This window comes from Cervus elaphus, chromosome 5 (assembly GCF_910594005.1).
Source record: "Cervus elaphus chromosome 5, mCerEla1.1, whole genome shotgun sequence".
NCBI lineage: Eukaryota > Metazoa > Chordata > Mammalia > Artiodactyla > Cervidae > Cervus > Cervus elaphus.
The window spans coordinates 57,606,573-57,629,769 of record NC_057819.1 but is presented as its reverse complement, the minus strand read 5'-3'; the positions used below and the strand labels follow the sequence as shown (position 1 = coordinate 57,629,769).

The window sequence follows — 23,197 nt, the reverse complement described above, 5'->3', positions numbered from 1 at the left end:
AGGCGGCTGCGTGTGTCGGGAAATTTTGTGCGAGGGAAGCAGGCGGCGGAGTCGGGGAGGGCGAGTTGGGAGGCTCCGCGCCGCGATTCACAGAAAACTCGCAGCAGTTGGTGGAAGTGTGTGCGTGCACATGGCCGGCCCGCCGCGCTTCCCAGCTCTTTTCGGGGGCGCGTGGGGGCAGGGACGGGAGGCAGGAATCCTGGGGAGGGGGGCGGCGGTCGGGAGAGGCTTGCCCTGCTCGGACAAAACGGGCTTCAGTGTTCTCTGCGAACTTGCCCTTAGATGGCAACTTTGGGCGCTGATGAGCTGGTGTGCGAAAACCAGGGCGGTGAGGTTATTTGGTCATTTTCCTTTCTTCTCTCCTTAAAAAAAAAAAAAAAAAAATCTTGGCGGGGTGAGAGGGAGGGTAGGAGCGGAGAAGGGATTTATCTGTTCAGTGGTGACGGAGATGGAACGCCTTCCCTCCCGTTGTGGGTACTGCAGCCGGGCAGCTGCAGCCTGCCCTGCTGGTGACCTTGACCCTGACCTCGTGCGACTACCCTCTCCGTCTGAGAGGAAATTCAGGCTCCATTTTAGCTCGTGTGTTGGGTGGGCCTCTCCAGGGCGCCGGGGCCTGGTGATTGAGTTAGATTTTGCCAGTGGGCTCTCCCACCCACCCAGTTTTCTAATTGAATACTGTTATACACTCGGTTTAAAGGAAAAAAAAAAAAAATCAACTCCTCCCAGTCACATAAAGCGACTTTTGCCGAAGTAAAAAGCAATTACCTTTTGGAAACACCGTAAAAGTGCCTCCAGTTTTTAAAGAGAAGCCCAATTTGTGATGCTTTTTTCCCACTTACCTTTGCTTTGAATGGATTTTTGTGGATGTGTGCAGCCTGTTTTAAGCATGGTTTACACATGTTTTGTAAGCAGTTTGCATTTGAGCTGAGAGCAGTTTCTGGGCAAATGGTGTATTTTGCAATTCAGACAGTAACCCCAGACTGCCTTAAGTGCTGAGTGAGTGCTGAAGGAACTTGTAGTGAGGTGGACTTTGGTAAAATTAGTGTTCATTTGTGTTTAGTGTAGAATATAATCGTAGTCCTAAATTCTGGTGTGACTGCTAAATTCTTTGTTTATTTGTGTGTATGTGGGGGAGGGAGGGTGTCAGGATTTTTCTTTCTCTGGAGAACCGTTTTGAATCAAAGTTAAAATATAGTGCGTTGGGGATGGATTGCCCTAATAGAAGTCATCATGAGTTTTTAAGAAGTTATGTAGAGGCAGACTTCGCATTTCTCCATAGAAGAAAGGAGTGATGTGAGTAGTTTCAGGGTGAGAAGGGTCAGAGGGGGATGAGATGGGAAGGAACTGCTTTTGAAACCAAAGAGCCTTCTGAGTAAATACAGGTGCTTAAGAGCTACTATTGATAGAATGTCTTTAAAATTTAGAGAACCTGTAAACACATTTAAGAAACTCACGTTAGAATTACAAGAAAAAGAAACTTGTGGTAACTACATCTCTAGAAAATTTAGAATGCTTTCTACTTCCTCTTAGGTAACCCCCGCCACCATGCTTCTGTTTCCCTTCCCTGTGAATCATTGCTACGAATAAACTCTTTCTGTGTGTTATTAAATATGATAGTAGCCAACCACAGTGTGAATCTACAAAGCCCAGAGTCCTCCCACTGTATAGCACAGACACCAGGGAACCTGGAAGTTCCAACCTCGAGTAGATTAGTCCTGGAAATCCAGACTAGCAGTTGGTATTATCTGATACCAAGTCTGGGGTGAGCCTCAGCCTCTGGCACGGAGTCCCAGCAATTCCCCAGGCTGGGCTTCGGCCTGCTAAGGTTTCCTAGCTGCTTCTGTTCAGCTAGACACCCATGGGACCATTCAGAACCGAATTAGCTTTGGGGAATGGGTGAGCCTTTAACCTGACACTACTAACCTAAGCGTTAGATTTCTGATTTAAAATTCTGCACAGTCCTTTCCTCCTGGGCCTCCGAAGTAAGTGTATGTGAGGGTTCGTTTTTTTCTGTTAGATGGGCCTCATACATGGGCAGAAAAACAAACGGTCTGTCCTGTAGAATTGAATGGTGATCTTACTGGCTGTGAGTGAAAAAGGTGAGTTGGACTAGGTTTCAGAGGTGACCCCAAACCAAGGGTGTTAAACTCTTTTTGAGAAGTGGCTCTCAAAATTATTATTCAAAACAAGGCCTTTATTTCTTGGCCTAGAGCAGTGATTATCGTTTGGGGATTTAAATATGACTCTGCTGCGATTGATGGCTCTTTTACAAAAGTTCTTTCCATTAACAGGGTCCAATACCGTGTCCTGGAGGTCCTTGGAGCTATATCATGTGCTTATCTTTAGCAGAATCCCCAAACTGAAGAGTTTAAAAATGTTTGTCAGCCTAAGAAAGCGGAAGAGAGGGAAACTGACACAGTGACTATTGGCCAGGCCTGGGGCTCAGCCCTTTGTGAACATTATTCCATTTGGGATCACAAACTGGAGAGGGGTGTGTTGGTTGCATCTGTAAATCCTTTGACCGTTGGTGCCATCAGCACTTTTAAGATTTCCTCATTAGCTTCAACTTACCCCTAAACGTGCACACGTTTAGACCCTGTTCTGTTTATTGCTGGAAAGCTGCCCAATGCCTATTCGCAAGGGGGAGCACAAAGGAAAAGTTCATAAAACAGTTGTTTTGTTATTCCAGTATTTTCACTGTTTACTCAGTTGCGGGTCAAGACCAGAACAGGTTATTGTGTTTGTCATGAACAAAACTTTGTAAAAATTCTTTCTTGCCTTCTCGTAAAATTGGGAAGCAAAATGACTAAAAAGCAACAGGATGCCTTATTGTTATATTTTTTGTGTCTTTGTATGTCTCTTGAAAGACAGAAGGTTGAATCTTTCCCTTACTTATTCTTACTAAATTTTTTCAGTAACCAGACAATACCTCCTGACTAGACAAGGGCCATGGGGAAATTTTCTGAATCTGAAAGAGTAAAGTCTTTCACTGTGGATGATTCTGCAACACCACAAAGCAGGCTTGCTTGATTCTAGGCAAAAATGACCATCTGTTCTTCTATGTATTCCTCATACAGTAAGTAGGTCCACTGAGCTTTGCTGCTAAAAGTGAGGAAGATAGCTCAAAATTGGGTTCCTTCTAATGCTTCAAAATAGTTTCTAATAAAAAAAATTGATTTTTAATTTGTCTATGTGTTGCCATCTCGTGCTGGGGATGACACAGCTGGTGTGAATTGATAAGTCTCCTGCACCAAGTGTTAATAAATCACGTTGGGGAAGTATAAATTGGACAACTTTTGGCCAGTGTTAAAGCTTGCTGTGCATTTGAGGTTTTAGAGTCTTTGAATGGCCTGTTAGGAGAGTTCCTAGGGAGGTGTGGAAAATCTTCATCTCGCGAGGCTTATAAAATTAGATGGACAAAAGCCATAGAGACAGCCAAGGGATTGTGTTGTGTTGGTGGAGTAACCAGGCAGGCTTCTTCTGGTGTTAAAAGTTGGCTTTAATTAATTAATGTCAAGATATCCTTATAGGAAAGACCGGATTTGAAATGGGGGGGAGGGGGCGGTAACCCCGGCTGGTGGTAAACCCATTTATTTAGTAATCCCAGTAGTTGAGATTGTGTCTGAATGATTTTGTTTCCCCAAAGAGAAAAACTCAGCCAGTATCACAAAGCCTGGCCATTTCATGCAAAGTGGTGTCTTTGGACTCAAAAGATGACAAGACGCAGAGGAAATGATGGTGGAACCCCGATTGTCACAGCGTAAAAAGCTCTCTTGGTTTCTGTGACTGGTCAATAACACCCTTTGTGAACGCTGAGGGCAGCTTAGTCCTGGGAGGAGGTTGATACATCCTTTTGCCGTCCCCTTTCCAAGTTGCCATGTCTCTCCTCCACTCTTCTTTTTTGAATATCTGCGGGAGTCTTAGGAGAGGAGGATGGGGAAACAGACACAACAGGCTGGAAGCTTCTGTCTCTGTTCTGAGTGATGTATTAGTAATTTTCTATAATTTAATCAGACTGATCGCAGAACAAGGTAATGAGAGTGTGACCTACAAAATAGGACTTTTGGGGGCATGAAAGGCTTTCCAGAATAAGGTTTTTCACAAGACCGTGAGCTTTGTGGTAAAGGAGTGGATTTTCAGTTTCCTCTTATCCGAAAGAAATGCAGACCAGGCCTAGTGATGGTAAGACATGTGGTTTTGTTTTTGCTTTTCTTCCTCAGATTTCGTTCCCATTTTGGCCTAGTAAAGGCACTCTAGAATCACATTTTAGAGATGCAGATTGTCAGTGAAGTCGCTGTGTCCTGTTTCTTTTTTTTTCTTATTTTCTTAACCTTGCTGGCATGTGGGATCTTAGTTCCCCACCCAGGGATCGGACCTGCGCCCCCTGCAGTGGAAGGCACAGTCTTAACCACTGGACCACCAAGGAAGTCCCTCTGTGCCCTGTTTCTGATGGGCTCTTTTCTATTTCCTGCTTTCTAGGTGTAGCTCAGTAATGCATGCCATCTAGGGCCATGTGTACAAAATATTTTATGGTTCCTGGTAACCGAAATGTCTTTTGTCATATTTTATAAGAAACTAAGCACAGACCTTAGAAATAGCTAAGAGACTTGATGGACTGAAGTTTCTAGCCTCTTTCCCCTTTCTGTTTAGGAGCAAGTTTTGTATTTTTATGCTCCATCTGTAAATTACCCTTTTATGATATTAGAGAATAGTATATGTGACTAGGTGCTGAAGCAGGGCCTCTCAGGTGGCTTTATCATTCCCCAAGGACCCACCTTGGGATAGAATCACTGTAGTTACCAGGTAGTTTCATAAATTAAAATCAGACTTTGGCTTGATACTGATCTTTAGCTTCCTGGGTACATACTGCTGTTTACTTTGTAAAAGTCAGCCTCACTGCGTGTACATACACACACACACACACACACACACAGGCTGCACTGTAGCTAATTTTATAAAATGTACAGTGATACACGCCCACGGTCTGAAATCAGCATGAGGCCTTTAGCCACCCTGTTTTTCACAGACTGACCCAGGGTTATATTAAATGCAGCCGATTCTGTGTGCCTAAAAAGGATATTGTTTCCAGCCGGCCATTCCCTTCTTATTAAAAAACAAACCTCCACCACCGAAGCTCTCCCTCTCGGGTTCTGAAATGACTAAGACTTAGGTGCTCTTTGCTTCTGTTTTTAAGAAAAGTCCAAATTCAGCCAAGTTCGGTCTCCCGACAAGGAAGGAGGCTTCTCCGAGGCTGGGGCCTGAAAAAGCAGGCTCCAGAATAATCCCTGTGTCTGTCTCTTTCTCTTCCTTGTAATTTCTCCATGGGTCAGAAAAGTGGTTAGATCCCATGAGAAGTGAGGTGTGGGGGGAAAGGACGAGGGATGAGAGAGATCTGTATCTCCCATTGGATTGTTTTGAGTGCTCTGGAGAGGTTGGCTTTCCAAGCGGACTGGAGAAGGCCAGGGAAGGTGATCTTTTCCATGATTGATCAGCAGCAGCCTGCTTATCTATGCTTTTGAAACAAGCTACTGTACTTGAGGAGTGTGATAGATTTTTCTAAAGTTACACGGGGTGAGTGTCTTGGGTTGTCTGATGGTGTGTTTTTAAAAGCTTGTGTTGTTGTTTTGTGACCAGGGGGGAGAAATACCACGCGATTTGTCCTCCTTGCCCTAGGTCTCCTGTAGACAGTGGGCTTCCTGGTGGCTCAGCAGTAAAGAATCTGCCTGTGATGCAGGAGATGTGGGTTTGATTCCTGGGTTGGGAAGATACTCTGGAGGAGGACATGGCAATCCACTCCAGTATTCTTGCCTGGGAAATCCCAGGTACAGAGAAGCCTGGTGGGCTACAGTCCATGGGGCTGCAAAAGAGTCGGACACGACTTAACAACTAAACCACCAATAGCACTGTCTACTGTACATCTTAAGAGAAACAAACAAACAAGCAGGGACTGAACATGCTTTTTAAGGTCACAGAGTAGAAATCCAGTGTACAGCCTCTGGCAGCAGCTTGTTTAGATTCAACCTCTGCTGCTTACTAGCTGTGTGACCTTGGGCAAATTACTTAACTTCCCTGTTCCCTGGTTTCTTCATCTTTCAATAATGACAACAGTTCCTATATCACAGGGATATTGTATGAATAATTGAATACATACAGAAGTATCAGTATTATGTGCACACACAAAACCATACCTTATTAGTGGCTGCTTTGTAGAAAGAGCTCAAGAAGGATTCGCTATTATTAAGTATATGAAATAAGTGTTAATTTTCATAGCCTGTGATTAGACTATAGATATTTCTGACTCAGAATTTTTTGGTGATGTCTGTATTTATTATTCTTTTTAAGAAATTCTCCATGTACCTCGTACAGTAATAATATGACACGGTAAAATTCTTTTATAAGGCTGTATAATAGGGCTTGACAAGTGCTTGTTTCACAGGCCAACAATATTACTTTAAGCTTTTACTAGGGGAACAAGTTCTTCTGTGTGCATGATTTGACCTGAATTATATCTCAATTGTATAATAATCATATGAATTATGACTGAGCTTTACTATAAAGTGAGGATAGTAAATCCATGTTCCCAGACTTAGGCTGAGATTCAAATGAGAAAATAGGTGTTTAATAAAAGTTCATTTATCCATTGACTTACCAGTAAGTCCACCAATTAAAACTACCCAGGGGAAATTTCTGTTGGGTTTTCCATGTGTCACACAGCTAATAGTTCACATTTTGCACAAAACAAAGGGAAGACAGGGTCTGCTGTTTCTAATTGCAGAGAACCAAGCCAAGAGGACACATTAAGTGAATTTTATTTATTTAAACCTTTTTTTAGTTTTCTCTTGGAGCATAGTTGATGAACAGTGTTGTGTGAGTTTCAGGTGTATAGCAAACTGATTCAGTTATACACATACATGTATCTATTCTTCAAAAGTTTTAGAAGAAAGGTTGGGGTATGTGTGTGTGTATATATGTGCTATAGATGACATTAGAGGTCACAAGCTACTGGCCTCCTGGTATGTTTTGCCTCGTACAGTATGTTCAAAACTCAAGGCAGCATTTGGAAATAGGCGGCTTCACATGCAAGTCCAGGCTTCCAGCTTCTTCTGAAACTTGGACGAGTCAGTGGCGCGGGCCACCTCCCCACGTGGCCACAATCTGCTGCGTTCGGTGGCGGCTGTCTCCCTTCCTTGGCGTGTGCTCGGCAGGCTGCCACAGTTCCCACCCCGGGGCTTCCGTGTCCCTGCCTGCGTGTACACCTGCCCGCCCCTGCCGAAGCGTCTTACGTCCTGGCCCCTGCAGGCGTTTGGATTAGAAATTGTTCTGTATTCCCCAGTATTGTGTGATCTTTTATGTCATCGCCGAGGCCAGGATTCTGTCAACCTCATCTGATGGCAATATCAGGAAGCTGCCGGGGGTGGGAATTTAGATCCTGCTACCAATTTCCCAATTCTCATCTCACCCTCCCCGCCGACCCACGGGTCAAATAGATAGCTAGTAGGAACCTGCTGTGTAATGCAGGGAGCTCAGCTGGGTTGCTCTGTGATGACCAAACGGGTGGGATGGGGGTGGGGGTGGGAGGGGGTGTCCCAGAGGGAGGGGGTGTTATGTATACATATGGCTGATTCACTTTGTTGTTCAGCAGAAGCTAACACAACACTATAGAGCAACGATGAAAGAGAAAGATCCTGGCACCAGATGCGTGAGCTGCACCACATTTTAGCTGTGGCCTTGGCAAGTTACTGCAGTTTGCCTGTTTCCTCATCTGTAAATTGGGAACGCATTATAGGTTCTATGGGAACTAAGTGAGTTCATGCATGGAGATATTTAGATTCATGTCTGGCACATAGTATGTGTACAATAAATGCTGGCTACATTAAGACACTCGAGATGTTAATTTCCTTCTTGTTTTGTGAGTTTCTTTCAATTAAGGATCTTTAAGATTAAAGATAATTAAGATTGCTTTAACTGTGTTGTATAATCAGTTAAAGACAACTATTGCTGCCTATCTGTTTCTGATCATCTTTAGCCAACCTAGTGGTTCTCCATTCTGGCAGTCAATTGTAACTGGAGATTTAGAAAATGCAAACACCCCCAGAGGTTTAAATTTAATTGGTTCAGAGTGGGGTCTGGGCCCGGACGTCCTTAAAAAGCTCCCCTGGTGGTGTAAATGGATAGCCCAAGTTGAGGACTCCTGAGCTAACAAGAGCTCTCACTCCGGACTGATGCCATTTTAGCCAAAAATAAAGACATGTGATTTTGAGTCTGGGCAGCTTATTGATGAGAATCTGTTAGACTCCTAAAACCTTTAAAAATAGCTCATGGATCTGAGTAATTGCCTCCAACTCCTCCAGATTGGAAGCCAGAGGTTCAGGGAAGGACCCGTACTAAGCAGAAGGCACAGATTTCAGTCTTCACTGTCACCTTCTCCCACCACAGACACCAGGCTTTCTCACTAGCTTTGTGACCTTTGGTAAGTCACCTGACTTCTCTGTGCTTACGGAGTGCCATCTTGTAAAGTGAGTCAGTTCAGTTCAGTCGCTCAGTCGTGTCCGACTCTTTGCAACCCCATGGACTGCAGCACGCCAGGCCTCCCTGTCCATCACCAACTCCCAGAGCTTGCTCAGACTCATGTCCGTCAAGTCGGTCATGGCATCCAACCATCTCATCCTCTGTCGTCCCCTTCTTGTGCCTTCAGTCTTTCCCAGCATCAGGGTCTTTTCCAGTGAGTCAGTTCTTCACATCAGGTGGCCAAAGTATTGGAGCTTGAGCATCAGTCCTTTCAATGAATATTCAGGACTGATTTCCTTTAGGATTGATTGGTTTGGTTTTCTTGCTGTCCAAGGGACTTAAAAGTCTTCTCCAACACCACAGTTCAAAAGCTTCAATTACTCCGCTTTCAGCTTTCTTTATATTGTAAATAGATACGTTGTAAGTGGATAATAGTACATTAATCATGCCTTCTCTTTGTTGTTGTTCAGTCACTCAGTTGTGTCCAATTCTTTGCGACCCCATGGACTGCAGCACGCCAGGTCTCCCAGTCCCTCACCATCTCCCGAAGTTTGCCCAAGTTCGTGTCCATTTCATTGATGATGCCTTCTCTTTACATAATGCTTATTATCCACAAAACATTTTCACTGATATCATCTGCCTATGAGGCAGGCAGGGAAGAGCTCCTCCTCTTACCAACTAGAGAGACAAGGGCAGCTGGGCTACAGGGAGGAAGAAGCTAGCTTGATGTCACCAGCATGGGTGCTAACAAGGGCCAGGTGTGCGGGTCTCTCCGGGCTCAGAGGTCTGTGAAAGCTTCATGGGGTTGCAAACCTGGAGAACGTGCCTCCACCACCTGCAGATCCTCCCACACCCTCTGCTGCAGGACGCCCCTTTGGTCCTGAGGGAGCACGTGCATTGCCCGGTGATTCAGAATATTGCTCTCCTCAGAGATTTATTTTCACCTTAGACTAATCAGAAAGTCACAGAATAGAGTCACTTGCAATGATGCTTTCTGAGGTGTGAACCATGTACTCCACACGGAGGACACTGCCTTCGTGTAATGGCCTAGAATTGTGAGTTGTTTTCTAATCTGTGCTTGTATGAGCCTACTTGTTCATCCAGCCAGCCTCTCCGGAGCAGGAAATGCAGCTATATTTGGAAGGAAGCAAAGCGGGGACACCTGTGCGTGCTCACCTGGTCGCTCAGTTGTGTCGACTCTTTGTGACCCTATGGGCTGTAGCCCGCCAGGATCCTCTGTCCATGGAATTCTCCAGGCAAGAACACTGGAGTGGGTTGCCATTTCCTCCTCCAGGGGACCCTCCTGACGTAGGGACTGAACCCCGTCTCCGTCGTTTCCTGCCTTGGTAGGCAGATTCTTTACCACTGAGCCACCTGGGAAGCTGGGACACCCTATGCTTCAAGAAATATTCCTGAAATGTGCTGTGTGATTTCTCTCTTCTAGGGGAAGGCAAACCTCAAATAACATCTTACTGGGTTTTAATCTGACCTTAAGAAAGAGGGAAATCAAATTATAGTGAGCTGCTGCTTTCTGACATTTATAGAAAGGGAGGAATTTCATAATCTAGAAGGTTTGGGTTGGCTGGACTGCTGGATCCTAGAAGTGCTGTGTACCAGTGGCTACTCAAATACATGTTGATAGATAAGAAAATATATACAAAAGAGAAGAACGAGTCCATGTATTTTATTTTTCTATTATTTTTCTTTCTTTTTTATTAATTTTTATTGGAGTATAGTTGTTTTACAGTGTGTTAATTTCTGTTGTACAGCAATGTGAATCAGGTATATGTCTACATACATCTCCTCTTTTTTAAGATTTCCTTCCTGTTTAGGTCACCACAGAGCATTGAGCAGAGTTCCCTGTGTCATGCAGTAGGTCCTCATTAGTTATCTATTTTATACAGAGTAGAGAGTACACATATTTTAAATATGACTTGTGTACTCCATAAGGCTAGAACCGTGGAGTTAACTAGTTAATAGTTTATTAATTTATTTTAAAAAATCTATATTGGCTTTTAATGACAGGAAGAATGCATATTGTATAAATAATTAAAGCAACGTGGGAACATTTAAAGTAAAATGTGAAAGTCCCCTTTCGCAGCTTACACCCCCCAGAAGTAACTGCTATGAATGAACAAGCAGTATTTAAAATCCAGCCATCATTTGAAAAATGGATGCATATCAGTAGAGTTGGCTGAATTAATGTATGTACTGAATTTAGGACAAAGGTGTTAAAAACTGAATAGATTACATGCAAAATAGAGGATCCTAGTTCAGGTGCCCTGATTTTAAGAGGGACAGTGATAAACTAGGGGTTTCCCTGGTAGCTCAGCTGGTAAAGAATCTGCCTGCAATGCATGAGACCCCAGTTCGATTCCTGGGTCAGGAAGATCTGCTAGAGAAGGGATAGGCTCCCCACTCCAGTATTTTTGAGCTTCCCTGGTGGCTCAGCTGGTAAAGAATCCGCCTGCCTGCAGGAGACCTGTGTTCAGTCCCTGGGTTAGGAAGATCCCCTAGAGAAGGGAAAGGCTACCCACTCCATTATTCTGTTCTGGAGAATTCCATGGACTATATAGTCCATGGGGTCACCAAGAGTCGGACATGACTGAGCAACTTTCACTTTCATTGATAAACTGCTTACCAGAACAGAGGCAACTGGCATGAAATCATCATGTGAAGAATTAGTTACCCCATGTTAAGTACATCATGGGAGTACTTAACATGAGGTGGCTCAGACAGTAGAGTCTGCCTGCAATGCGGGAGACGTGGGTTTGATCCCTGAGTCAGAAAGATCTCCTGAAGAAGGAAATGGCAGCCCACCCCACTATTCTTGCCTGGAGAATCCCATGGATAGAGGAGCCTGGTGGGCTATAGTTTACTGGGTGGCAAAGAGTCGGAAACGACTAACACACACACACACACAGGATGAAGAAAATAATGAGAGTGGATAAAAGCTGTGCATGGTAACTAAATTCAAATGTTTGAAGTTCTGTCAAGTGAAAAAGGGAGTAGACTTACTCTGAATTGTCATTCATCTAAATTCTTACTTTGTGTCTGATACTTGATTCATTCATTCATTCATTCAAGCAGCAGTAACTGAGTGCTTCTCTACCAGGAATTAGGGATCTGTGGAGCTGAATAGGGTATGGTCCAAGCTTGCAAGGATCTCAGAGCCTCACAGGCAGAGGTGATGCAAACAAATAATTAAAATACAGTTTGAAAAGTATTTCCATAGATTTCTGAAATGCTGAGCAAGAAACAGAGACTAGGACCAATTGGATAAAAGTTAGAGGGAAAATAACTTTTATTTCTTAAGATAAGGATCTGTTGAGTAAATAAAATTGCCCCCAAATGAAACAGAAGATCTTGTGTGTTATGAAGAAGCTGGTTTAACCACATGTCAGGGGTGATTTTTTAAAGATTGCAAGTAAAGAGGGGGTGAGATGGGGAGCAGAAATGTTGAGAAATCTGTTGAGCAAATGCTTCTTTGCTTGGTTTCTATTATAAAATGGGAAATCTGCTCCTCTAGTGGGGGAGGGGAAGGGGGCATGGGGGGATGGGGATATCTTTCAATATACTGAATTGAAAGCCTTTTGAGAATTATACTTGGATGTCAACACACATTAGAGCCATGAGGATTTGATTAGTTGAGAGTTGGAGTCCCTACCTGGTGCTTGTTCATTGAGAAGTTTTGATCATTTACCTGGCTCATAAAAGTTGTATGGAATGCAGTCTCTGCTGACAGTTCTTTTAAACGTTGACACAGAACAACCACAGAGCCTAAGTACAAATCAATGTGCTAACAGGTGCGAGGCAGTATAGTACGAGTTAGGTGTGTAACTGTTTGCGGACGCTCAGAGTAAGACTGATGGGTAGGACATTCTTGGAGAAGAGGGGTTCCTCCAGCATCCTCACGGATGTGATGGATTTAGATCTTGAGAAGAGAGAAAAGCATTCCAAACAGCAGGAATGGAATCAGCCAGAAGAGATTGAAGTAAAACAAAAGTAGGCAGGAGACACTAAGGATCTAGGCTGAACCAGAGCGAGCATATTGGTGATGTATGGATAGGAGATAGGAAAACTATAGTAGGAGCTAACCCAGGTGATAAGAGATTACGATGGCTAAATTTACTGCTTTGAGTACAACACGAGATCAACTGTGGAGTTTGATAGTTTTTTCATTGTGTTATATAAATGGAGGTGGAGGATGATGGCCTGAAGCAAGAAATAGCCTTTTTAAGTAGGGAGGGCTGTTGAAAAACCAAAGTATTGGTTTGGCCAAAAAAGTTGGTTCAGGTTTTTCCTTAATCTTACAAAAAAACCCAAATGAACTTTTTTGGCCAACCCAATAGATGGATGGCAGTGTACGTGAGCTTTGAAGGTGTCTGAGGAGGAGACCTGCCCAGTGACGGGCTTCTCTGGGGCCAGTGCTGCAGACGCTCAGCCAGGGCTTAGGGCCCCCATCCCCTTTCTTCTTTGGTTTCTTCGCCAAAGAATGCTCTAATGCAGTGCCTACCTTTACAAGTCCTAAAGTATGTGCCATTTACAAAATACAGCTAACCTTCATACATATATAATGAAGCATTCTGGTTAAATGAACATTAATAAACCTGCTGTCCAATCTAATGAATTTCAACACTATCAAATTTCTTTTGTATCCTTCTCCTGCTACCTGTTCCCATTATCCTAAATTTTCTGTTGATTGTTCCCCTTGTTTTTTCTCTTTAAGTAAGTGTAAGTAAGTGTTAGCCACTCAGTCATGTCCAACTCTTTGCAACCCCATGGACTGTGGCCCACCAGGCTCCTCTGTCCATGGAATTCTCCAGGCAAGAATACTGGAGTGGATTGTCATTCCCTTCTCCAGGGGATCTTCCCAACTCAGGGATCGAACCCACATCTCCTGCATCGCAAGCAGATTCTTTACTGTCTGAGCTACTAGGGAATCCCTTTTCTCTATAGCTTTACCATATTTAGTTTTACTTGTCTTTGCAACTTATAAAAATATAAATGTAAAAATATAAAGAGGTAGCAAGTAGCACGCATTCTGTACTTTGGATTTTCATCCAGCTATTGTCTTTGTAAGATGTATTCACGTCGGTGTATTTAGCTGTGGTGCATTCATTTTCACTGCTCCCCAGTTCTGTCCTGGAGAAACATACTGCAGTGTGTGTGTGGTTTGTTGCTACTTCTTGCTGTTGGAACAGTGCTGTTGTGGACGTGCAAGTACATATGACTTGAGCCTGAGCGGAAATTTCTCTAAGACACTGGTTCTCAGACAGTTTGGTCTCAGGACCTCCTCAAAGTTATTGAGGATGTCAAAGAGCTTTTGTATATATGCATTGTATCCATCTCATATGAGATTAAAATTGAGAAATTTATATTTTTATTATTAAAAACAATGGTTATGATCCATTTTTATTAATTATATAGGATATTTTTATGAAAAATACCTTTTTCTAAAAAATAAATTTAGTGAGAAGAGTGAAATTATTTCATAATCTCTTTAACATCTGACTTAATAGAAAGATTCTAATATCTGCTGCTGCGTTCAGTCAACTACAGCACGTTGTTTTGGATGGAATATATGAAGACTATCTGGCTTCACACAGATATGTAACAGCCTTTTCAGATAATTACAGCTATCTTTGATACTTTACCAAGACTCAAAAAGAGGGAGCTTCTTAAAGCTACCTCTTAGCTTAGTTGTACTGTGAAATCTGAAACCACTTCAGTGGACTTTTGTATTCAGTTGCATTAAAATGTACTGGTCTATATTGCATTTGGAATGGACCACCCCGTAGGTACATCATGCACGGGTCATTTGGAAACTATTGGCTCACTGAGTTATATAAGACCTACCAAATGTTGATACATTTTATTGCACAGTATAAAAAGTGTATTGTCAACACTGATCTTATTTAAAAAGTCTTTACTGGGAAACTGTTAAGTTCATGATGTACAGTACAAATTTTCCAAAATTTTAATTCTGGCTTGAAAGTTTGGATTTTATCATTGGCTACAAATACTGTCAGTTTTCCCTTAAAATAGTAACCCTGCTTCATTTATTTCCAAGAAATTGCCAAATACCCAGATTTGAATGACCAAAGTCATTCAGTTACTTATCACTTATTTTATTAATTAAAAGTGATGTTCCGTGGGTGGGAGTGAGGTTCGAGAGGACATATGTATATTTATGTGTAATTCACATTGTTGTATGGCAGAAAACAACACAGCATTGTAAAGCAATTATCCTCTGATTTAAAAATAAAGTTTTAATCAAAAAAAGTGACTGGTCCAGTTCCCAGCTCAGTCACACATGTCCTTTCCCTTGAGACAGCCATCTGACTTCAGTCATAGCAGAAATGCATTATGCACATATTTCATCACATTGAATATTTTTAAGAAGCTTACTCAAGGGTCAACCTTTAATAAAATGAATAATTTCTACTGCTGCTTCATCAGAGACATTCTTTTGTTTTTCTTGGCTGCGCCAACTGACATATAGGCTCTTGGTTCTCCCACCAGGGATTGAACCCGTGTCCCCTGCATTGGAATCGCAGAGTCTTAATCACTGGGCCACCAGAGAAGTCCCTCATCGGAGACATTCTTAAGTGAAACTGGCAAGATTGTTGTGTGTGTGTTTACTGTGGGTGTGTGGTGGTGAAGAGTACAATGATTTATTACAAGGGTGGTTTGGTGCCACTGTCCCAGTGAGAGCCAAGGTGCCAGCATCTTCTCCACCACTGCTTTTGCATCATCAGTACAAATGTCAGCAGAGTGAAAAGGGCGGATAGCATCTTAGTAGTATTGTGAAAACACTTCTGATCTTGAGGATCCCTGAGAGGCTCTCAGAGAGATCCCGGGGGGTCCACAGCTCACACTTCGAGAACCACCTTTCCAAGATGCCTGCATGGGAATAGAAATGCCAAGGCTTGGTGTTCCCGAGTCCTCAGCTTGGCTTGGTAAGGTTACAGTGCAGAACTGTACGACTGTTCGCACTGCAGAACCCCAGAGGCAGAGGACCCTTCCCTCACAAGTGTGCTCAGGCTACAGGGGATTTCTTTGAAGTATCTTCAAAGTCTTTTTGTTTGATCTGAAAATTTGGATGGAAATCAGCATTTTGCTCTATAACATATGTTTGTTTTAAGATAATATTGTAAATAAACTTGGCAGCTAAATTGCTTTTCATCTCCACAAATACATATGTCAAAATGTTGATCTGTGAAGATGCTCCGTGTCCACCCTGTGACTTCCTGGTTACCCCACTTCGAGAAGGAGAACTCTAGTGGGTACCACGGGTCCAGCATGCTTTATCATGGAGAGTGCATTGTTGGGTACAGAGATGCCCGAGCTTTTCAGGCCCTGGGAGCTGGGAGGATTTCTGGTCTTGCGGTCCCTGGGCTGGTCCATGAACCCACCACCTGGGTACATGCCTACATGCCACCCACTTCCTGTCTTCCCACATCAAATTACCCACCAAGCCTGTTGATTCTCCTTTCAGAATCTCCCTAGCATTCATCACGCACACATTCCTTGCTACTGCTTTCATTTATGTTCTTAGTTTTTCTCATAAGAATTGAGATCTTTTTTGCCTCACTCTCATGCCTGCTTTCCCTCCACCTCAGCCGGTATAAATCCAGTCTTCACCCTGCTGCCACTGTAGACTTCCTAAAACACTCCTGTAATCTAGATAATCCTTATTTAGGATCTTTTAGGCTTTCCCTAAAAAGATAAAGTTTGTTATTCTTAGCAAAGTATAGAAGATGCTTCATCATCTGAGCCCCTTTTCTTCTGTCCTCCTATAATCCCTTATTTCAGTCATACTGAGTGATCTGTTTTGCAGACCACCATGCTTATATCTGTGTGTGTGTGTGTGCACGTGTACGTGTGTGTGTTAGTTGCTCAGTTGTGTCCGACTCCTTTTATGACCCCATGAACTGTAGCCCACCAGGCTCCTCTGTCCTTAGAATTCTCCAGGCAAGAATCCTGGGGTGGGTAGCCATTCCCTTCTCCAGGGGATCTTCCCGACCCAGGGATTGAACCTGCATCTCCTGCGTTGAAGGCAAATTCTGTACCATCTGAGCCACCAGGGAAGCCTCACTTTGGCATATTTGTTTTCCTACTTCTGGGATGTCTTCAACTCATCTGATTGGCCTGACAACCTTCTCTTACCCTTCAACACTCAGTCCTCAGAGAAGCCTTTCGTCCCTCTCCTCCTCCCACCGTTGTCCCACCTCTTGGGCAAAATTAGGCATCCTGTCTCCTGGTTCCCATGGGTCTCTCATAATACCTTTTGTGCTGTGTTATAATAGCTTATTCATCTATGTCCTTACTGACTGTGAGCTTGGGGCATGGAATATCTCTTACTCATTTTGGTACACTTTTGCACATAACAGTACTTGGTGTATAGTAGATGGTCGGTAAATATGTTGAATAAGTGAATGAGAGAAGAACAGAATCAAAGATAGGAGCTAATCTGTACACATTATTGAATATATGAATGAAAGAATGGGTCACAGAATACAAGACATAGGAGGTGTTCCATCAACATGCTTGAATGAATGAATGAACGAATGGAGAAGTTAAGAATGCGTCAATAATCAAAGGATTTGGGGGAGAGAAAGGACTTGGGGAAATATCTCCTGCTGTCTTCCTCTCTCAGAAATGAGAAAAGGATTGGCCTGAACTGATTCACTGGACTGGGTGGAGGTGATGCGCAGTGCCACGAGCATTCCCATGGATGTGGCCTAGTGATGACTGGAGAAAGTCATGTGCTTCTGGGGCATCTTGCCGAGAGGAGCAGAGGCTGCGGCCCACACCACAGAGATACCGCAGTCTGAGAGCGAGCGAGCACTTTTGTGGTTGGAAGTTTGGGGCACATTCCAGACTGTAGAGTCTTCCCTCCGTCATTGGCTCTGCTCTCTCTCTCTCTGTGTCCTCAAACCGTGCCAAGACTGTAAGATTTTCCTGATGACGGGGCATGTTCTACATCTGGATTCCATGGTCATAACAACCAGAAGTTTCCTGTCCTCTTTGGTTGAGGTGATTATGATATAGAGCTGGGTAGCAACAGCAACAATTTGGAGGTAGGCTCTACTATTTAAAATACAGTGTTCTCTCATCTGAGATTTCTGGGTGCCTGGGAGGGAGGGAAAAGAGAAACTATATTCACTCCGTGCTAACAGTATGCTACATGCTTTACTCATATAATTCTGATTTACCTTGACAGTGACCCTGTGAAATTGCAGGCCTTAATATCCTGTTCTGCAAATGAAACCGTAGGCCTGTAGATATTGGGAGGGTCTAGTAGGAGGCTGGGTGGGATTTGAGTGGGACTTTCTGGTGCCAAGGCTTGTGCTTCATGTTCTAGAAATGCTGTGGTTTTTTGGTTAGGCAAAACGTGTTGTGGCCTCATTTTATCAATTGGGTAAATTCTTTTCTATTTTTTAATTTTAATTTTTTTGGCTGCCTGGGCTCTTCATTGCAAGGTGCAAGGTACCTTGTATAAGGTACGAGGGCTTTCTCTAGTTGCGGCGTGGGATTCGTTGCCCTTCAGCATGTGGAATCTTAGTTTCCTGACCAGGGATGGATCCCGCGTCCCCTGGATGGGAAGGTGGGTTCTTAACCACTGAGCACCCAGGGGAGTCCCATCAGTTGGGTAAATTCTTGAAGTTGCATATACATTATATACTTAAGAGGAGGAGAATCTGTAGTTTTCTAGTTTAATGTTGTCTGTGCTTGGCAGTTGACACAAACTTTGCCATCTCTGTAGGAGCCCAGGGCCTGCGAGAGGGAGCAGGTGTTATTGTTCTACTTTACAGATGAGGGATCTGAGTAATGGGGGACAGACTGTTCACATCTGTCTGGTTCATCTCTGTGGCCCTAACACCCAGTCAAAGGGTTGGTATTTAGTAGTCTCTCCAGTTTTTTGTTAAATAAACACCAGGAATTATAGTGGGAACCTGTAAGTACCAAATTCAGCCTGGAAGCTGGGTCTCTGGATCTGAGCTAACTGCCCTGTCCAGTGCTAAACCATCCAGCTTCTCCAGAGCCCTAAGCAGAGAGATGCCAGTGTGATCTCTTATCATTATGCGTGGGGTTTGCACGCATATGATACGGCTATCTGGTGGATTTCTACAAATCTAAGTAAGCACATGTGGCCTCTTAGAATAAGATCTCTTGTTTTTAACTTCAGCATAGGATTTTAAATCATTTCCTCTCTATCTGACACTTCCCAGTACGATTGGAAAAGGACCCATTATCCAATAATGGATTCATGGAGGATGAGCACTAGGGTGATCCCCGAGATCATCTAATACAGTGTATTTAAAACTCAAAAGAAAGGACTTCTCTGCTGGTCCAGTGGCAGAGGCTCCAAGCTCCCAGTGCAGGGGGCTCAGGTTCCACCCCGGGTCAGGGAACTAGATCCCACATGCTGCAGTTAAGAGTTTGCCTGTCATGACTAAAGACCCTGAATGCTGCAACAAAGATCAAAGATCCTGAGTGCTCAACTAAGACCCCGCTCAGCCAAATAGATAAATGAATAAATATTTTTTAAAAAATTAGTGGAACTGCTTTCTTTAAAGAGAATGCCTCTGTACAGACGAGGAAAAAGCAGGGCTGCAGGTTAGCTGTGCTAAGGTGGGAGGTAAATGGATCCATACAACCAAGCCCTTCCCTGGAGACCTAGGGTTTTTTGAGAGTGGGGTTTATAAATCACAGATCTCTTCTAATCCCTCTTACAGATGAAGAAACCGAGGCACCAAGGTGCTTAGTGACCCACAGATAAGGTTAGATTAAGACGATGGTGATGAAACTTGTGGCCATCTCTCCGAATTTCCAATATTGTTTTAAATGCCATTCTGCTTTGATGACAAAGAAAAAAAAATGTCTATTCTTTAGAATAAGGGTCAGCAAACCATGGCCTATTTCTGTGCAGCCCCTTGAGCTGAGAATGGATTTTGTATTTTAAAGCAGTTGTTTAAAAAAAACAAGCAATGGTAACAGCAACAACAAAGAATATGGGACAGAGAACGTATGTGCACCACAAAGCCTAAAATATTTACTGCCTGACTGTTCACAGAAAAAGATTGCCGACCCTGCTTTACAGGATTCACTACTGTTGACGTTAGTGTGGAAATACCAAAAGAATTTGACTTTCTCTAAGTAGCTTCAAACCATGTAGATTGAAAACAAAGCCTGAGCAGTTGAGAATATTTATATCAAAAAGCTTTTCCAATGAAAGCTTTAAATGGCTCTGTAGCTTTTCATGAAAAGTGAAAGTGTGTTAGTTGCTCAATTGTGTCCAACTCTTTGGGACCTTATGGACTGTAGCCCGCTAGGCTCCTCTGCCCATCGGATTCTCTAGGCAAGAGTACTGGAGTGGGTTACCATTCCCTTCTCCAGGGGATCTTCCCAACCCAGGGATCTGACCCAGGTGGCCTGCATTGCAGGCAGATTCTTTACTGTCTGAGCCACCGGGAAGCCCCACAGTCTTTCATCCTCCTTTTCAAATGCTAGTTGTTGCTTGGAGGATCAGCTGGGTAACTAAGTCCTTATAACATGTGGAAGAATATTGCAGCTAGAGGGCTGCAGAGAGTTATAGGACCTATAAGATGAAAAAGAAGTGGCGTGGTTATTCAAATAGAGAAGGGGGGCATTTTATAGACTCCCAAAAGGTTAACAAGAGGAACTGACTGATAGTGCAAGAGGTCACTCCCGGGAAATGGCCAGGGTCACTTTGGGGCCAGACCTCTGCGTGACAGAGGGATTTTTTGTTGTTGTTGAACATTTACCTTGGGGTTGAACCTTCATCTGCAGCAACAGTAGACATGTTCCCTGACCTCAGCGTTACTACTTAATGCATTCCCAGAAGGATCAAGCTTTGTTGGGAAGTGGAATGAATATTTTCTCCTCTGGAGCATTGCTCCTGGAGACAGAGAACTAGAAAACAGTGCCAGGTTTCTTTCAGGTGAAAGACTAAGCAAAGCTTTCTTAGTGAAACCCCACGTGGGCATGCCAGAAGAAAACCCCAGGAAGAGAGGAAATCATCCCTGAAATTCTTATTTATTATTATTTTTTTGACTGTGCTTGGTCTTCATTGTCAGTGGACCTCCAAAGGTCAGCAACTTCTTTGGACAGAATTAAGAACAAGAAACTGGTTAGTGTAATCAAAGCTGATTAGAGATACAAGGCATATCCATTGCCTTTTTAAATTAATATTAATTAATTTTTTTGTTTACTGACTTGGAAAGAAGTTTGAAACATATTACTAGGTAAAAGAGAAGATTCTAAAACTGTATATATAATAGGATCCAGTTTTAATGAATGTTTTTTTTTGTCTCTGTTGCTTCCTGCAGCCTTTCTCTAGTTGCAGGGAGCAGGAGATTCTCTCTAGCTTCGGGGCACGGGCTTCTCATTGGAGTGGCAGTGGCTTCTCTTGTAGAGCTCAGGCTCAATAGTTGTGGCGAGTGGACTTAGTTGCTTCATGGCATGTGGGATCTTCCCAGACCAGGGATCGAACCCTCTGCTCTGGAAGGTGAATTCTTAACCTTTGGACCACCAGGGAAGTCCCCCCTGAAATTCTTAAAAGAGAATGAAGTGGACAAAACCAGTGGACTCCAAGTTGTTAAGGGGCTGTTAATCTGACTCCAGGGTATTGTGGCCCTTGGAATTGCCCTTGTTTGCTGGTTTCGTGTGGTTTTTGTTGTATCCACTGTCTTTCGACCTGCTATCATCGACTTTGTTTGTATGTGCCAGAAGGTGAGCAGGGAAAGGAGATAGCAAATAAGTGAACATTTGACCACTAGATAGCAGCTCTGGCACAAAGCCTGGTCGAGTAAAGGTTAAAATCGTTGACCTAAATCAGTGTTTAAAGTTGACTTTGAATTAGGGTTGTCCTTGTAAGTGGTGTTCTTTGGTGTCATGGATTCTTGTGCATAACCCAAAGAAATATCCTCACACCACAGCACCATCTACTTTCATGAGCATGTAGGGGGTTGGGAGCGGCTTCCTCGGCAGCTTTTGTTTTATGTGTATTTAATCACTAAATAAAAATCAATTTCCTCTCCCTTGCTAACTTCTCTTATCCCCCTAGGCTGTTTTCCTTCTGGAATAGGTATATTTTTAGTCAATAAAGGACTTACTGTGTGAACTTTTCTGTTGGCAGGCAGAACGATTATGACCGTGATATGTTTCATTCCAAGGTGGGTGCTGTCAACACTTGGTAAATGTATCCACAAAGAAATGTATCATTTTATGTATAAGCTAAGATTCTACTAAGTAGCCATTTTTCTTCCCATAGAGGGCTGTTCTTAGACTGCTGAGTGCATTATTATGTTATTACGGCTTTTTGTTGTTGTTGTTAAGTTCTTTCTTGATCTATTAATAATTTCCTGGTGATTTCAGCAGTTTGATAATTTATCGCTCATCTTAGAACAGGTATTGGTAATGTTGGGATGAAAACATTTATACAAGAGGAAATAAAAGTCAAGGAAGCAGATAATCGACCGATTTATCAGCCTTAGCAGACAATTTTTCTGATAATGCCATGGTAGCCATGGTAAATTTACTTCTGATTGCTTGAGGGGACAGATTCTATATGCTTTTTGTAACATGGAGATGCCTGAAAGGGTGAAGCAGTAAGGAATCAATCCGTGGGCTAACCAGTACTGTTTTGGTCTCTCGATAGGGCGGCGAATTCATGCTATATTTGCACCTATCCCTTTCTTATTAATTGGCCACAACATATGTGGTGATGAGTACACATACATATATATGTGTATGCGAGCTAAGTCATTTCAGTCATGTCCAACTCTGCGGCCCCATGGACTGTAGCCCGCCAGGCTCCTCTGTCCATGGGGATTCTCCAGGCAAGAATACTGGAGTGGGTTGCCATGCTCTCTCTAGGGGATCCTCCCAACCCAGGGATTGAACTCGCATCTCTTATGTGTCCTGCATTGGCACATTGGCAGGTGGGTTCTTTACCAGTAGTGCCACCTGGGAAGTTCACACATATATACACACATATGTATTTATTTGGAGATTTCTAAGTTACTGTAGTAATAGAAGATTTCTCTTGATTAATGCCTTTCTCAAAATCTTTCATTTGACAGAAATTTGGCTAAAGTTTAGAGAGAGTCAAAAATAGCTTTTTAGTCTGTTTATAGTCTCTGTAGCCTCAGGGGACTTCACACTGAGTGGTGAGCGTGGCCGATTCTGTACAATAAGCCTAGCTTACACAAAAATTTCAGTACTAACTGAGTCTACAGGTTAGAATTCAGAGGTGAAACCCCAGAAAAAAATCTCAGGCATCTCAGGCCTTCTTCATTCCAACTTAAATGTACTCATTTTCTAGAGTTGCCGTTACAGAGTACCACCAATTGAATGGCTTCGGTGATGGGAAAAATTGTTTTAGTTATTCTTAATTAGTAAGATCATGTAACAATTATATGTTCTGTCAGTCAGTTCAGATGCTCAGTCGTGTCCAACTCTTTGCAACCCCATGGACTGCAGCATGCCAGGTACTCAAACTCATGTCCATTGAGTCGGTGATGCCATCCAACCATCTCATCCTCTGTCATCCCCTTCTCCTCCTGCCTTCAATTTTTCCCAGCATCAGGGTCTTTTTTTAACACAAAGCAAATAGATATTGTATTCCCATGATTCAAAGGGAGGTCAAAAAAGAAAT

The 23,197-nt window shown here is 43.1% G+C and overlaps 1 protein-coding gene across 8 annotated transcripts in view; it reads left to right on the top strand.

Annotated features, from left to right (window-relative positions):
- The window catches only part of ZNF827 (zinc finger protein 827), a 186,736-nt gene that overhangs the window by 2,717 nt on the left and 160,822 nt on the right, over positions 1-23,197 (top strand). The window contains exon 1 of one of the 8 annotated variants that reach the window (XM_043902549.1): positions 21,689-21,713. The exons of the other annotated variants lie outside the window; for them this stretch is intronic. The gene's annotated coding sequence lies outside the window, so the exon portion shown is untranslated. Of the gene's footprint in view, positions 1-21,688; positions 21,714-23,197 lie in introns of those variants that run through there. 8 annotated transcript variants of the gene reach the window in all.